The sequence below is a fragment of the Mytilus trossulus genome, chromosome 6 (genome assembly GCF_036588685.1).
Source record: "Mytilus trossulus isolate FHL-02 chromosome 6, PNRI_Mtr1.1.1.hap1, whole genome shotgun sequence".
In the NCBI taxonomy this organism is placed as follows: Eukaryota; Metazoa; Mollusca; class Bivalvia; order Mytilida; family Mytilidae; genus Mytilus; species Mytilus trossulus.
In genome coordinates, this window is record NC_086378.1 from 89888318 (window position 1) to 89903404 (window position 15087).

Consider the following 15087-nt stretch of genomic DNA (forward strand, 5'->3'; position numbering starts at 1 on the left):
ATTACAGAAAGTTTACATTCTATAAAAGAAAATATTTTCCATTAGGATTTCATAGGCTTAGGAAGACTCAATATATCCCCAATGAGCGGAGGTCTGTCCTGGAGCATAAAAGAAAGCTGGCTTAGATAAGGACTCACTATATCCCCAATGAGAAGAGGACTGTCCTGGAGCATAATAGAAAGCTGGTTTAAATAAAGACTCACTATATCCCCAATGAGCAGAGGTCTGTCCTGGAGCATAATACAAAGCTGGTTTAAATAAAGACTCACTATATCCCCAATGAGCAGAGGACTGTCCTGGAGCATAATAGAAAGCTGGTTAAAATAAAGACTCACTATATCCCCAATGAGCAGAGGTCTGTCCTGGAGCATAATATAAAGCTGGTTTAAATAAAGACTCACTATATCCCCAATGAGCAGAGGACTGTCCTGGAGCATAATAGAAAGCTGGTTAAAATAAAGACTCACTATATCCCCAATGAGCAATGGACTGTCCTGGAGCATAATATAATGCTGGTTTAAATAAAGACTCACTATATCCCCAATGAGCAGAGGTCTGTCCTGGAGCATAATAGAAAGCTGGTTAAAATAAAGACTCACTATATCCCCAATGAGCAGAAGTCTGTCCTGGAGCATAATAGAAAACTGGTTTAAAAAAAGACTCACTATATCCCCAATGAGCTAAGAACTGTCCTGGAGCATAATAGAAAGCTGGTTTAAATAAAGACTCACTATATCCCCAATGAGCAGAGGACTGTCCTGGAACATAATAGAAAGCTGGTTGAAATAAAGACTCACTATATATCCAATGAGCAGAGGTCTGTCATGGAGCATAATAGAAAGCTGGTTTAAATAAAGACTCACTATATCCCCAATGAACAGAGGATTGTCCTGGAGCATAATAGAAAGCTGGTTAAAATAAAGACTCACTATATCCCCAATGAGCAGAGAAATGTCCTGGAGCATAATAGAAAGCTGGTTTAAATAAAGACTCACCATATCCCCAATGAGGTGAGGTCTGTCCTGGAGCATAATAGAAAGCTGGTTTAAATAAAGACTCACTATATCCCCAAAAAGCAGAGGTCTTTCCTGGAGCATGATAGAAAGCTGGTTTAAATAAAGACTCACTATATCCCCAATGAGCAGAGGACTGTCCTGGAGCATAATAGAAAGCTGGTTAAGATAAAGACTCACTATATCCCCAATGAGCAGAGGACTGTCCTGGAGCATAATATAATGCTGGTTTAAATAAAGACTCACTATATCCCCAATGAGCTGAGGTCTGTCCTGGAGCATAATAGAAAGCTGGTTAAAATAAAGACTCACTATATCTCCAATGAGCAGAGGACTGTCCACGAGCATAATATAATGCTAGTTTAAATAAAGACTCACTATATCCCCAATGAGCTGAGGTCTGTCCTGGAGCATAATAGAAAGCTGGTTAAAATAAAGACTCACTATATCTCCAATGAGCAGAGGACTGTCCACGAGCATAATATAATGCTAGTTTAAATAAAGACTCACTATATCCCAAATGAGCTGAGGTCTGTCCTGGAGCATAATAGAAAGCTGGTTAAAATAAAGACTCACTATATCCCCAAATAGCAGAGGTCTGTCCTGGAGCATAATAGAAAACTGGTTTAAAAAAAGACTCACTATATCCCCAATGAGCTGAGGACTGTCCTGGAGCATAATAGAAAGCTGGTTTAAATAAAGACTCACTATATCCCCAATGAGCAGAGGACTGTCCTGGAACATAATAGAAAGCTGGTTTAAATAAAGACTCACTATATCCCCAATGAGCAGAGGACTGTCCTGGAGCATAATAGAAAGCTGGTTAAGATAAAGACTCACTATATCCCCAATGAGCAGAGGACTGTCCTGGAGCATAATATAATGCTGGTTTAAATAAAGACTCACTATATCCCCAATGAGCTGAGGTCTGTCCTGGAGCATAATAGAAAGCTGGTTAAAATAAAGACTCACTATATCTCCAATGAGCAGAGGACTGTCCACGAGCATAATATAATGCTAGTTTAAATAAAGACTCACTATATCCCCAATGAGCTGAGGTCTGTCCTGGAGCATAATAGAAAGCTGGTTAAAATAAAGACTCACTATATCTCCAATGAGCAGAGGACTGTCCACGAGCATAATATAATGCTAGTTTAAATAAAGACTCACTATATCCCAAATGAGCTGAGGTCTGTCCTGGAGCATAATAGAAAGCTGGTTAAAATAAAGACTCACTATATCCCCAATGAGCAGAAGTCTGTCCTGGAGCATAATAGAAAACTGGTTTAAAAAAAGACTCACTATATCCCCAATGAGCTGAGGACTGTCCTGGAGCATAATAGAAAGCTGGTTTAAATAAAGACTCACTATATCCCCAATGAGCAGAGGACTGTCCTGGAGCATAATAGAAAGCTGGTTAAAATAAAGACTCACTATATCCCCAATGAGTAGAGGACTGTCCTAATGCATAATATAATGCTGGTTTAAATAAAGACTCACTATATCCCCAATGAGCTGAGGTCTGTCCTGGAGCATAATAGAAAGCTGGTTAAAATAAAGACTCACTATATCTCCAATGAGCAGAGGACTGTCCAAGAGCATAATATAATGCTAGTTTAAATAAAGACTCACTATATCCCCAATGAGCTGAGGTCTTTCCTGGAGCATAATAGAAAGCTGGTTAAAATGAAGACTCACTATATCCCCAATGAGCAGAAGTCTGTCCTGGAGCATAATAGAAAACTGGTTTAAAAAAAGACTCACTATATCCCCAATGAGCTGAGGACTGTCCTGGAGCATAATAGAAAGCTGGTTTAAATAAAGACTCACTATATCCCCAATGAGCTGAGAACTGTCCTGGAACATAATAAAAAGCTGGTTTAAATAAAGACTCACTATATCCCCAATGAGCAGAGGTCTGTTCTGGAGCATTAAAGAAAGCTGGTTAAAATGAAGACTCAATATATCCCCAATGAGCAGCGGTCTGTCCTGGAGCATAATCGAAAGCTGGTTTAAATAAAGACTCACTATATCCCCAATGAGCAGAGGACTGTCCTGGAGCATAATAGAAAGCTGGTTAAAATAAAGACTCACTATATCCCCAATGAGCAGAGGACTGTCCTGGAGCATAATAGAAAGCTGGTTTAAATAAAGACTCACTATATCCCCAATGAGCAGAGGTCTGTCCTGGAGCATAATACAAAGCTGGTTTAAATAAAGACTCACTATATCCCCAATGAGCAGAAGTCTGTCCTGGAGCATAATAGAAAACTGGTTTAAAAAAAGACTCACTATATCCCCAATGAGCAGATGACTGTCCTGGAACATAATAGAAAGCTGGTTTGAAAAAGACTCACTATATCCCCAATGAGCAGAGGTCTGTCCTGGAGCATAATAGAAAGCTGGTTTAAATAAAGACTCACTATATCCCCAATGAACAGAGGATTGTCCCGGAGCATAATAGAAAGCTGGTTAAAATAAAGACTCACTATATCCCCAATGAGCAGAGAACTGTCCTTGAGCATAATAGAAAGCTGGTTTAAATAAATACTCACTATATCCCCAATGAGGTGAGGTCTGTCCTGAAGCATAATAGAAAGCTGGTTTAAATAAAGACTCACTATATCCCCAAAAAGCAGAAGTCTGTCCTGGAGCATAATAGAAAACTGGTTTAAATAAAGACTCACTATATCCCCAATTAGCAGATGTCTTTCCAAGAGCATAATAGAAAGCTGGTCAAAATAAAGACTCACTATATCCCCAATGAGCAGATGTCTTTCCAAGAGCATTATAGAAAGCTGGTTAAAATAAAGACTCACTATATCCCCAATGAGCAGAGGACTGTCCTGGAGCATAATAGAAAGCTGGTCAAAATAAAGACTCACTATATCCCCAATGAGCAGAGGTCTGTCCAGGAGCATTATAGAAAGCTGGTTAAAATAAAGACTCACTATATCCCCAATGACCAGAGGTCTGTCCTGCAGCATAATAAAAAGCTGGTTAAAATAAAGAATCACATTATCCCCAATGAGCAGAGGTCTGTCCAGGAGCATAATAGAGAGCTGGTTAAAAAAAAGACTCACTATATCCCCAATGAGCAGAGGACTGTCCTGGAGCATAATAGAAAGCTGGTTAAAATAAAGACTCACTATATCCCCAATGAGCAGAGGTATCTCCTGGAGCATAATAGAAAGCTGATTAAAATAAAGACTCACTATATCCCCAATGAGCAGAGGTTTGTCCTGGAGCATAATAGAAAGCTTGTTGAAATAAAGACTTACTATATCCCCAATGAGCAGAGGTCTGTCATGGAGCATAATTGAAAACTGGTTAAAATAAAGACTCACTATATCCCCAATTAGCAGAGGTTTGTCCTGGAGCATAATATAAAGCTGGTTTAAATAAAGACTCACTATATCCCCAATGAGCAGAGGTCTGTCCTGGAGCATAATAGAAAGCTGGTTAACATAAAGACTCACTATATCCCCAATGAGCAGAGGACTGTCCTTGAGCATAATAGAAAGCTGGTTTAAATAAAGACTCACTATATCCCCAATGAGCAGAGGTCTGTCCTGGAGCATAATAGAAAGCTTGCTTAAATAAAGATTCACTATGTCCCCAATGAGCAGAGGTCTGTCCTGGGGCATAATAGAAAGCTGGTTAAAATAAAGACTCACTATATCCCCAATGAGCAGAGGTCTGTCCTGGAGCATAATATAAAGCTGGTTTAAATAAAGACTCACTATATCCCCAATGAGCAGAGGACTGTCCTGGAGCATAATAGAAAGCTGGTTAAAATAAAGACTCACTATATCCCCAATGAGCAGAGGTCCGTCCTGGAGCATAATAGAAAGCTGGTTTAAATAAAGACTCACTATATCCCCAATGAGCAGAGGACTGTCCTGGATCATAATAGAAAGCTGGTTAAAATAAAGATTCACTATGTCCCCAATGAGCAGAGGTCTGTCCTGGAGCATAATAGAAAGCTGGTTAAAATAAAGACTCACTATATCCCCAATGAGCAGAGGTCTGTCCTGGAGCATAATATAAAGCTGGTTTAAATAAAGACTCACTATATCCCCAATGAGCAGAGGACTGTCCTGGAGCATAATAGAAAGCTGGTTAAAATAAAGACTCACTATATCCCCAATGAGCAGAGGTCCGTCCTGGAGCATAATAGAAAGCTGGTTTAAATAAAGACTCACTATATCCCCAATGAGCAGAGGACTGTCCTGGAGCATAATAGAAAGCTGGTTAAAATAAAGACTCACTATATCCCCAATGAGCAGAGGTCTGTCCTGGAGCATAATAGAAAGCTGGTTAAAATAAAGACTCACTATATCCCCAATGAGCAGAGGTATCTCCTGGATGTTTAGAAATGTGATTTCTAAACATCCAGGAGAAAGCTGAAAGCTGATTAAAATAAAGACTCACTATATCCCCAATGAGCAGAGGTCTGTCCTGGAGCATAATAGAAAGCTGGTTTAAATAAAGACTCACTATATCCCCAAAAAGCAGAAGTCTGTCCTGGAGCATAATAGAAAACTGGTTTAAATAAAGACTCACTATATCCCCAATGAGGTGAGGTCTGTCCTGGAGCATAATAGAAAGCTGGTTTAAATAAAGACTCACTATATCCCCAATGAGCAGAGGACTGTCCTGGAGCATAATAGAGAGCTGGTTAAAATAAAGACTCACTATATCCCCAATGAGCAGAGGACTGTCCTGGAGCATACTAGAAAGCTGGTTAAAATAAAGACTCACATTATCCCCAATGAGCAGAGGTCTGTCCAGGAGCATAATAGAGAGCTGGTTAAAATAAAGACTCACTATATCCCCAATGAGCAGAGGACTGTCCTGGAGCATAATAGAAAGCTGGTTAAAATAAAGACTCACTATATCCCCAATGAGCAGAGGTATCTCCTGGAGCATAATAGAAAGCTGATTAAAATAAAGACTCACTATATCCCCAATGAGCAGAGGTTTGTCCTGGAGCATAATAGAAAGCTTGTTGAAATAAAGACTTACTATATCCCCAATGAGCAGAGGTGTGTCATGGAGCATAATTGAAAACTGGTTAAAATAAAGACTCACTATATCCCCAATTAGCAGAGGTTTGTCCTGGAGCATAATAGAAAGCTGGTTTAAATAAAGACTCACTATATCCCCAATGAGCAGAGGTCTGTCCTGGAGCATAATAGAAAGCTGGTTAACATAAAGACTCACTATATCCCCAATGAGCAGAGGACTGTCCTTGAGCATAATAGAAAGCTGGTTTAAATAAAGACTCACTATATCCCCAATGAGCAGAGGTCTGTCCTGGAGCATAATAGAAAGCTTGCTTAAATAAAGATTCACTATGTCCCCAATGAGCAGAGGTCTGTCCTGGGGCATAATAGAAAGCTGGTTAAAATAAAGACTCACTATATCCCCAATGAGCAGAGGTCTGTCCTGGAGCATAATATAAAGCTGGTTTAAATAAAGACTCACTATATCCCCAATGAGCAGAGGACTGTCCTGGAGCATAATAGAAAGCTGGTTAAAATAAAGACTCACTATATCCCCAATGAGCAGAGGTCCGTCCTGGAGCATAATAGAAAGCTGGTTTAAATAAAGACTCACTATATCCCCAATGAGCAGAGGACTGTCCTGGATCATAATAGAAAGCTGGTTAAAATAAAGATTCACTATGTCCCCAATGAGCAGAGGTCTGTCCTGGAGCATAATAGAAAGCTGGTTAAAATAAAGACTCACTATATCCCCAATGAGCAGAGGTCTGTCCTGGAGCATAATATAAAGCTGGTTTAAATAAAGACTCACTATATCCCCAATGAGCAGAGGACTGTCCTGGAGCATAATAGAAAGCTGGTTAAAATAAAGACTCACTATATCCCCAATGAGCAGAGGTCCGTCCTGGAGCATAATAGAAAGCTGGTTTAAATAAAGACTCACTATATCCCCAATGAGCAGAGGACTGTCCTGGAGCATAATAGAAAGCTGGTTAAAATAAAGACTCACTATATCCCCAATGAGCAGAGGTCTGTCCTGGAGCATAATAGAAAGCTGGTTAAAATAAAGACTCACTATATCCCCAATGAGCAGAGGTATCTCCTGGATGTTTAGAAATGTGATTTCTAAACATCCAGGAGAAAGCTGAAAGCTGATTAAAATAAAGACTCACTATATCCCCAATGAGCAGAGGTCTGTCCTGGAGCATAATAGAAAGCTGGTTTAAATAAAGACTCACTATATCCCCAAAAAGCAGAAGTCTGTCCTGGAGCATAATAGAAAACTGGTTTAAATAAAGACTCACTATATCCCCAATGAGGTGAGGTCTGTCCTGGAGCATAATAGAAAGCTGGTTTAAATAAAGACTCACTATATCCCCAATGAGCAGAGGACTGTCCTGGAGCATAATAGAGAGCTGGTTAAAATAAAGACTCACTATATCCCCAATGAGCAGAGGACTGTCCTGGAGCATACTAGAAAGCTGGTTAAAATAAAGACTCACATTATCCCCAATGAGCAGAGGTCTGTCCAGGAGCATAATAGAGAGCTGGTTAAAATAAAGACTCACTATATCCCCAATGAGCAGAGGACTGTCCTGGAGCATAATAGAAAGCTGGTTAAAATAAAGACTCACTATATCCCCAATGAGCAGAGGTATCTCCTGGAGCATAATAGAAAGCTGATTAAAATAAAGACTCACTATATCCCCAATGAGCAGAGGTTTGTCCTGGAGCATAATAGAAAGCTTGTTGAAATAAAGACTTACTATATCCCCAATGAGCAGAGGTGTGTCATGGAGCATAATTGAAAACTGGTTAAAATAAAGACTCACTATATCCCCAATTAGCAGAGGTTTGTCCTGGAGCATAATAGAAAGCTGGTTTAAATAAAGACTCACTATATCCCCAATGAGCAGAGGTCTGTCCTGGAGCATAATAGAAAGCTGGTTAACATAAAGACTCACTATATCCCCAATGAGCAGAGGACTGTCCTTGAGCATAATAGAAAGCTGGTTTAAATAAAGACTCACTATATCCCCAATGAGCAGAGGTCTGTCCTGGAGCATAATAGAAAGCTTGCTTTAATAAAGATTCACTATATCCCCAATGAGCAGAGGTCTGTCCTGGAGCATAATAGAAAGCTGGTTTAAATAAAGACTCACTATATCCCCAATGAGCAGAGGTCCGTCCTGGAGCATAATATAAAGCTGGTTTAAATAAAGACTCACTATATCCCCAATGAGCAGAGGACTGTCCTGGAGCATAATAGAAAGCTGGTTAAAATAAAGACTCACTATATCCCCAATGAACAGAGGTCTGTCCTGGAGCATAATAGAAAGCTGGTTAAAATAAAGACTCACTATATCCCCAATGAGCAGAGGTATCTCCTGGATGTTTAGAAATGTGATTTCTAAACATCCAGGAGAAAGCTGAAAGCTGATTAAAATAAAGACTCACTATATCCCTAATGAGCAGAGGTCTGTCCTGGAGCATAATAGAAAGCTTGTTTAAATAAAAACTTACTATATCCCCAATGAGCAGAGGTCTGTCCTGGAGCATAATAGAAAGCTGGTTAAAATAAAGACTCACTATATCCCCAATGAGCAGAGGACTGTCCTTAAGCATAATAGAAAGCTGGATTAAATAAAGACTCACTATATCCCCAATGAGCAGAGGTATGTCCTGGAGCATAATAGAAAGCTGGTTAAATTAAAGACTCACTATATCCCCAATGAGCAGAGGACTGTCCTGGAGCATAATGGAAAGCTGGTTTCAATAAAGACTCACTATATCCCCAATGAGCAGAGGTCTGTCCTGGAGCATAATAGAAAGCTGGTTAAAAGAAAGACTCACTATATCCCCAATGAGCAGAGGACTGTCCTGGAGCACAATAGAAAGCTGGTTTAAATAAAGACTCACTATATCCCCAATAAGCAGAGGTCTGTTCTAGAGCATAATAACAAGCTGGTTAAAATAAAGACTCAATATATCCCCAATGAGCAGAGGTCTGTCCTGGAGCATAATAGAAAGCTGGTTTAAATAAAGACTCACTATATCCCCAATGAACAGAGGATTGTCCTGGAGCATAATAGAAAGCTGGTTAAAATAAAGACTCACTATATCCCCAATGAACAGAGGTCTGTCCTGCAGCATAATAGAAAGCTGGTTTAAATAAAGACTTACTATATCCACAATGAGCAGAGGTCTGTCCTGGAGCATAATAGAAAGCTGGTTTAAATAAAGACTCACTATATCCCCAATGAGCAGAGGACTGCCGTGGAGCATAATAGAAAGGTGGTTTAAATAAAGACTCACTATATCCCCAATGAGCAGAGGTCTGTCCTGGAGCATAATAGAAAGCTGGTTTAAATAAAGACTCACTATATCCCCAATGAGCAGAGGTCTGTCCTGGAGCATAATAGAAAGCTGGTTAAAATAAAGACTCACTATATCCCCAATGAACGGAGGTCTGTCCTGGAGCATAATAGAAATTTGGTTTAGATAAAGACTTACTATATCCCCAATGAGCAGAGGACTGTCCTGGAGCATAATAGAAAGCTGGTTTCTTGTCTGTTTCCATAAAACATCTGTTTGCTGTAGATATAAACATCCAACCAGTTGAATCACATTTGTATTTATCAGCATTCTGACTGGCATAGAATTCTCTTAGGAAATCTGGATCTCTGAAATGGTTCTTGTTTTCATCGATTATTTAAACATTTGCAAAATAAAATAAACAGAAATTATTTTTCTTTTATTTTACTGTGGATGATGCATTTAATCTATATCATTATGATTTAGGAATATAGTTCTCTATAAGGTTATAATGTGGTATGTATTGTAACCTTGTTGTCGAATGTACATTTCTGACAAGTTATATAGAAGTTATAAGTCAAGAGACATTTACATCATTTAGAAAATTGATTTATAGTGAAGCAAATATGAAGAATATGAGATATTGCATTTTCTATTTTTAGAATCTGACAAAGTCAGTTTAGACAAACCAGAAACTATGCATGTCTTCAGTTAGAATGTTATAAGTGCTGTATCTATGTAGACAGCCAGTAACTATAAAAAACATTAAACTCGATCTTGCTTCATTCAGCACTTTCCCTGCAAGAATGAAAAATAAATCCTGAGCTGTACAGTTTTAATACACAATTTTATATATGCACACACCAGAATTGGCAAAAACCCGGGTCTTATGAGTATTGCCCAGCCCAGTGGGAAATACTGGGACAACCCGGGTTTTACTGGGTTTTTGTGGGTAATACTGGGCAATACTGGGTAATATAAAATACTTGTCTGAATTTCAAAGAGGATTCAGTGATAAACACAAATGTAATACATTTAATAAGATATGTATACCCTATTTTGTTTGTTTTAGCATTTGTCTAGATGGGCAAACTGTAAATATAAAGCAAAATTTTTTTTGTTTTCCAATAAATATAACTTCTATTAAGAATTAACAATAACTTGTAAGAAAAATTACATTTAAATAATGTCACTAATTAATTAGTAATTATTCAGATTAGAACACAGATTTGTTTATGTAACAATAATCAGCCCTTATAATTCTATAAGTTTTATTGACACGACCCCTTAGGGTGTTTATTTAGCAATATGAATGTATGACAAATAAAATTAACAAGTCTCTTAATATGCAATAAAATGCATGTTTCAAGGTTTGAATTATTAAAATAATGCTTGGTAATTAAAAAAGGTATCTTTAAATGTACAAATCTTCTGTTCTGCCTACATATAGAATTAATAGAGAAGAGAATGAAATTGACATTTCAATCTACTAGTAATGGCTGTCACTGGTTATCTGTATAAAAAGTATATATTTAGCTGTTATACTATGAAACTGTACTAAGCCTTTACTATTTAGTGTTAAAATAAGCATAAAAAATCATATTGCCCAGTATTGCCCACTATTACCAATTTCTGGGAGTATTGCCCAGCCCGGGAAAACCCGGGTTTTCCCACCCGGGAATTCCCGGGCGGGTAATACTTTGCCAACCCTGGCACAAATACTTATTAGAAGAATATAAAACCAGAATGTTTCATGCAGTATATACAGGTTTAACATACGCTTACAACTACTTTGGTATCTGAGAAATTGACACCATATCAAATATATAAATACTTACTGAGACATTGCGAAATACTGTTTAGTTGTAGATTGTAAATCCACCCATGACGAATCTATGATTCTGCTAGGTGTAAACCAACTCATCTTATCTGTTCCTGTAGCATTGAACAACATGAAAGCTTTCTCGACACCATTTTTGTATATGGATACCCTGACCTGTAATATATTTTGATTAATTTTCTATACTTTATTTTCGATTATTTTTATCAAATAAGAAAAGGTAACCTTACTCTGTGCCAAACTTTCATTTGGTTTGTTTGAAAGATTTTTTTGTCTGACATTTTTGTCGGTCAGAGATAGTTTGTTTGCACATAAAGAGGACACGTCGATGTTCCATTACTAATCACATTTCTAAAGGTCCAGCTCATTCTTAAAAAAAAATGATCATAAATAAAATACTGTCACTTCAGCAATTTGTTTGTCATTTTATTTGATAAAATATAGTTACTGGTCAATTTTTTAAAGTAGTGATTAATATTATTGAAGTATACATGAATACATTAAGATGTTATGTATTATTAAATAAAGACAACAGTAGTATACCGCTGTTCAAAATTCATAAATCGATAGAGAAAAAAAACAAATACGGGTTGCAAACTAAAACTGAGGGAAACTTTTCAAATATAAGAAAACTACGACACAACAGAGACACAACACCGAAACGTAAAACACAGAGAAACGAACTTTTATGTAACAATGCCCATTTTCCTGACTCGGTACATGGCATTTTATGAACAAATGGTGATTTGAACCTGGTTTTGTGGCATGCTTCTGCTTTAATATTAATTATAACATTAAAATTAAAAATTACACGACAGGGTTACAATAAATGAACAGATAAATGAGAGAAAATATATGACAGAGAAACAAACGAATAATAGCCATTCAAAGGTTACAGGTTCAAAAATATTTTTAAACACCAGACGCGCGTAGCGCTACGTCTACACAAAACTATGCTCAGATGCAAACATTTTGAAAGCCATAACAGCTACCAAGTTGAAAATCGCCGAGGACCAAAAGTTTACAGTTTACAAAAGTTGCGAGGCCAAGGTTATCTTAGTCCGTTTCTCTGTGTGTTACATTTTAGTGGTGTGTCGTTGTTCTCCTTTTATATTTGATGCGTTTCCCTCGGTTTTAGTTTATTACCCCGATTTTGTTTTTTGTCCATGGATTTATGCGTTTTGAACAGCGGTATACTACTGTTGCCGTTATTTATCTGCCTGGGACAAAACGTCATTATTATCAAGAATTATACATAGTTTTGCAAACAGTAACTTTTATAAAATGACTATATAATAGATATACATGATTAAACTAAAGTGGCAACTAGCTATAGAATAAAAAACGAAAAAATTACAAAATCACAGCCCTGTTAGCCATAGTCAATGCTACGCCCAAAGTGACTTCACATGTAAATTGCTAAAACGTGGTCAGAAAATTAAGAACATTTTTATAAAATTCAATATTAGATTTGTATGACTCATCTAACTTGTATTAATAACAGTGAGCATTATAATACTAATTAAAATTTAATTGAAGTAGTAATTAAATAATTAATTGTATTATCTAGCTTTGTGGTTGATTCTTCTGATCAAACTGCAAACTAAATATTTAGTGTAAATTTCGTTGATCCAAAATTAAATCTATCAAATGAACTGGATTGAACTGAACTGTGTCATTTTTAATTTGTCTTCCTCATAACTTTGTTTCTGCGTTAGGAGCACACTCTTGTATATATGTATATGAAGTGCGTATAGTGTGAACATGCACGAGAATAATTTATTAATTGAGATATGTTAACACCATACGAAGAAGGCTGAGAAATGGGAAATTGATAATTATTAACGTTTTAATGTATTGATTGACAATAAAGATTATTCATGAATTTGGCCCTCCGAATTATACTATGTTTCTTGGATTGTTATATCATGAACCACACGACGGGTCCCACATGTGGAGCAGGATCTGGTTACCCTTCCCCAGTGTTTTATTGAGTTTGTGTCGTTTAGATTTTAGTTTTCTATGTTGTGTGTTTGTTCTATTATTTTTCTGTTTTTTTTTCGTGTTTAGCCGGGGCGATGTCAATTTATTTTCTATCTATGAGTATGACTGTCCCTCTCGTATCTTTCGCCCCTCTTTTGTGCACTTGGTAAAACAATTATTATTTAATAATAAATTATGAACACACTTTTATATTATTGTCAAATATTATTATCATAATAAAAGATTAGAATTACATTAGTTTTTTCTTTTAATTCGCCTTTTATGTTTTTTAATGCCTCTAAAGTGATTGAAATGCTCTTTCGATGAAGGACATAAGCCGATAACAGTACAATCTGTAAAGATCGTACAGAATTATAACTGTAATCTCTAGTGTGAAGATCGGTATACTTCTGTTGTATTTTTTTTTTTATTTCAAAATGCTAAATTTGAACATAGAAATCAAATTCCATGACGGCAAAACAATCTTAAAGCTTTTGTGGTTTTTTATTTGCCAAAAACAAACATTTACTAACTGTCATTATGGTACTGTTAGCTTAAAAAGTAGTCAAGTATAATTCTACCAAGCTAAATAAGCATAAAAAAGATAAGATCCCTTAACATCATGAACATAACTAAAGCACTCTCTTTAGGGGACTTCTTTTCTTTTTACCTTATCCAAGCAAAGAAATGTCCAGTTGTTTGACAATATTGGCTTATAATGTCCAGGGAAGTTTGGTGTCAGTGCCCGGGCATCTTGTTGGAATTCATTAATTGTTTTAGTTGAGTTCCATAATTCAAACAAATCAGTAACACCCGGAGGATATGTTTCTACTCCAGTTACTCCCTTCATCAATAGTACATAACCATTCGGTGATGGTGCTAAAAATTAAAATAATCAATAGTACATAACCATTTGGTGATGGTGCTTAAAATAAATATCATCAATAGTACATAACCATTTGGTGATGGTGCTTAAAATATATATCCTCAACAGTACATAACCATTTGGTGATGGTGCTTAAAATAAATATCATTAATAGTACATAACCATTTCGTGATGGTGCTTAAAATAAATATCATCAATAGTACATAACCGTTTGGTGATGGTGCTTAAAATAAATATTATCAATAGTACATAACCATTTGGTGATGGTGTTAGAATAAATATCATCAATAGTACATACCTATGTGATGATGGTGTTTAAAATAGATATCCTCAAAAGTAAATAACTATTTTGTGATGGTGCTTAAAATAGATATCATAAATAGTACATAACCATTTGGTGATGGTGCTTAAAATGAATATCATCAATAGTACATAACCGTTTGGTGATGGTGCTTAAAATAAATATCATCAATAGTACATAACCATTTGGTGATGGTGCTTTCAATAAAAATCATCAATAGTACATAACCATTTGGTGATGGTGCTTTCAATAGATATCATAAATAGTACATAACCATTTGGTGATGGTGCTTAAAATGAATATCATCAATAGTACATAACCGTTTGGTGATGGTATTTAAAATAAGTATCATCAATAGTACATAACCATTTGGTGATGGTGCTTTCAATAGATATAATCAATAGTACATAACCATTTGGTGATGGTGCTTAAAATAAAAATCATCAATAGTTCATAACCATTTGGTGATGGTGCTTAAAATAGATATCATCAATAGTACATAACCATTTTGTGATGGTGCTTAAAATAGATATCATCAATAGTACATAACACTTTGGTGAGGGTGCTTAAAATAGATATCATCAATAGTACATAACCATTTCGTGATGGTGCTTAAAATAAATATCATCAATAGTACATAACTATTTGGTGATGGTGTTTAAAAAAAAAACCATCAATAGTACATAACCCTGTGGTGATGATGCTTAAAATAGATATCCTCAAAAGTACATATTAACCAT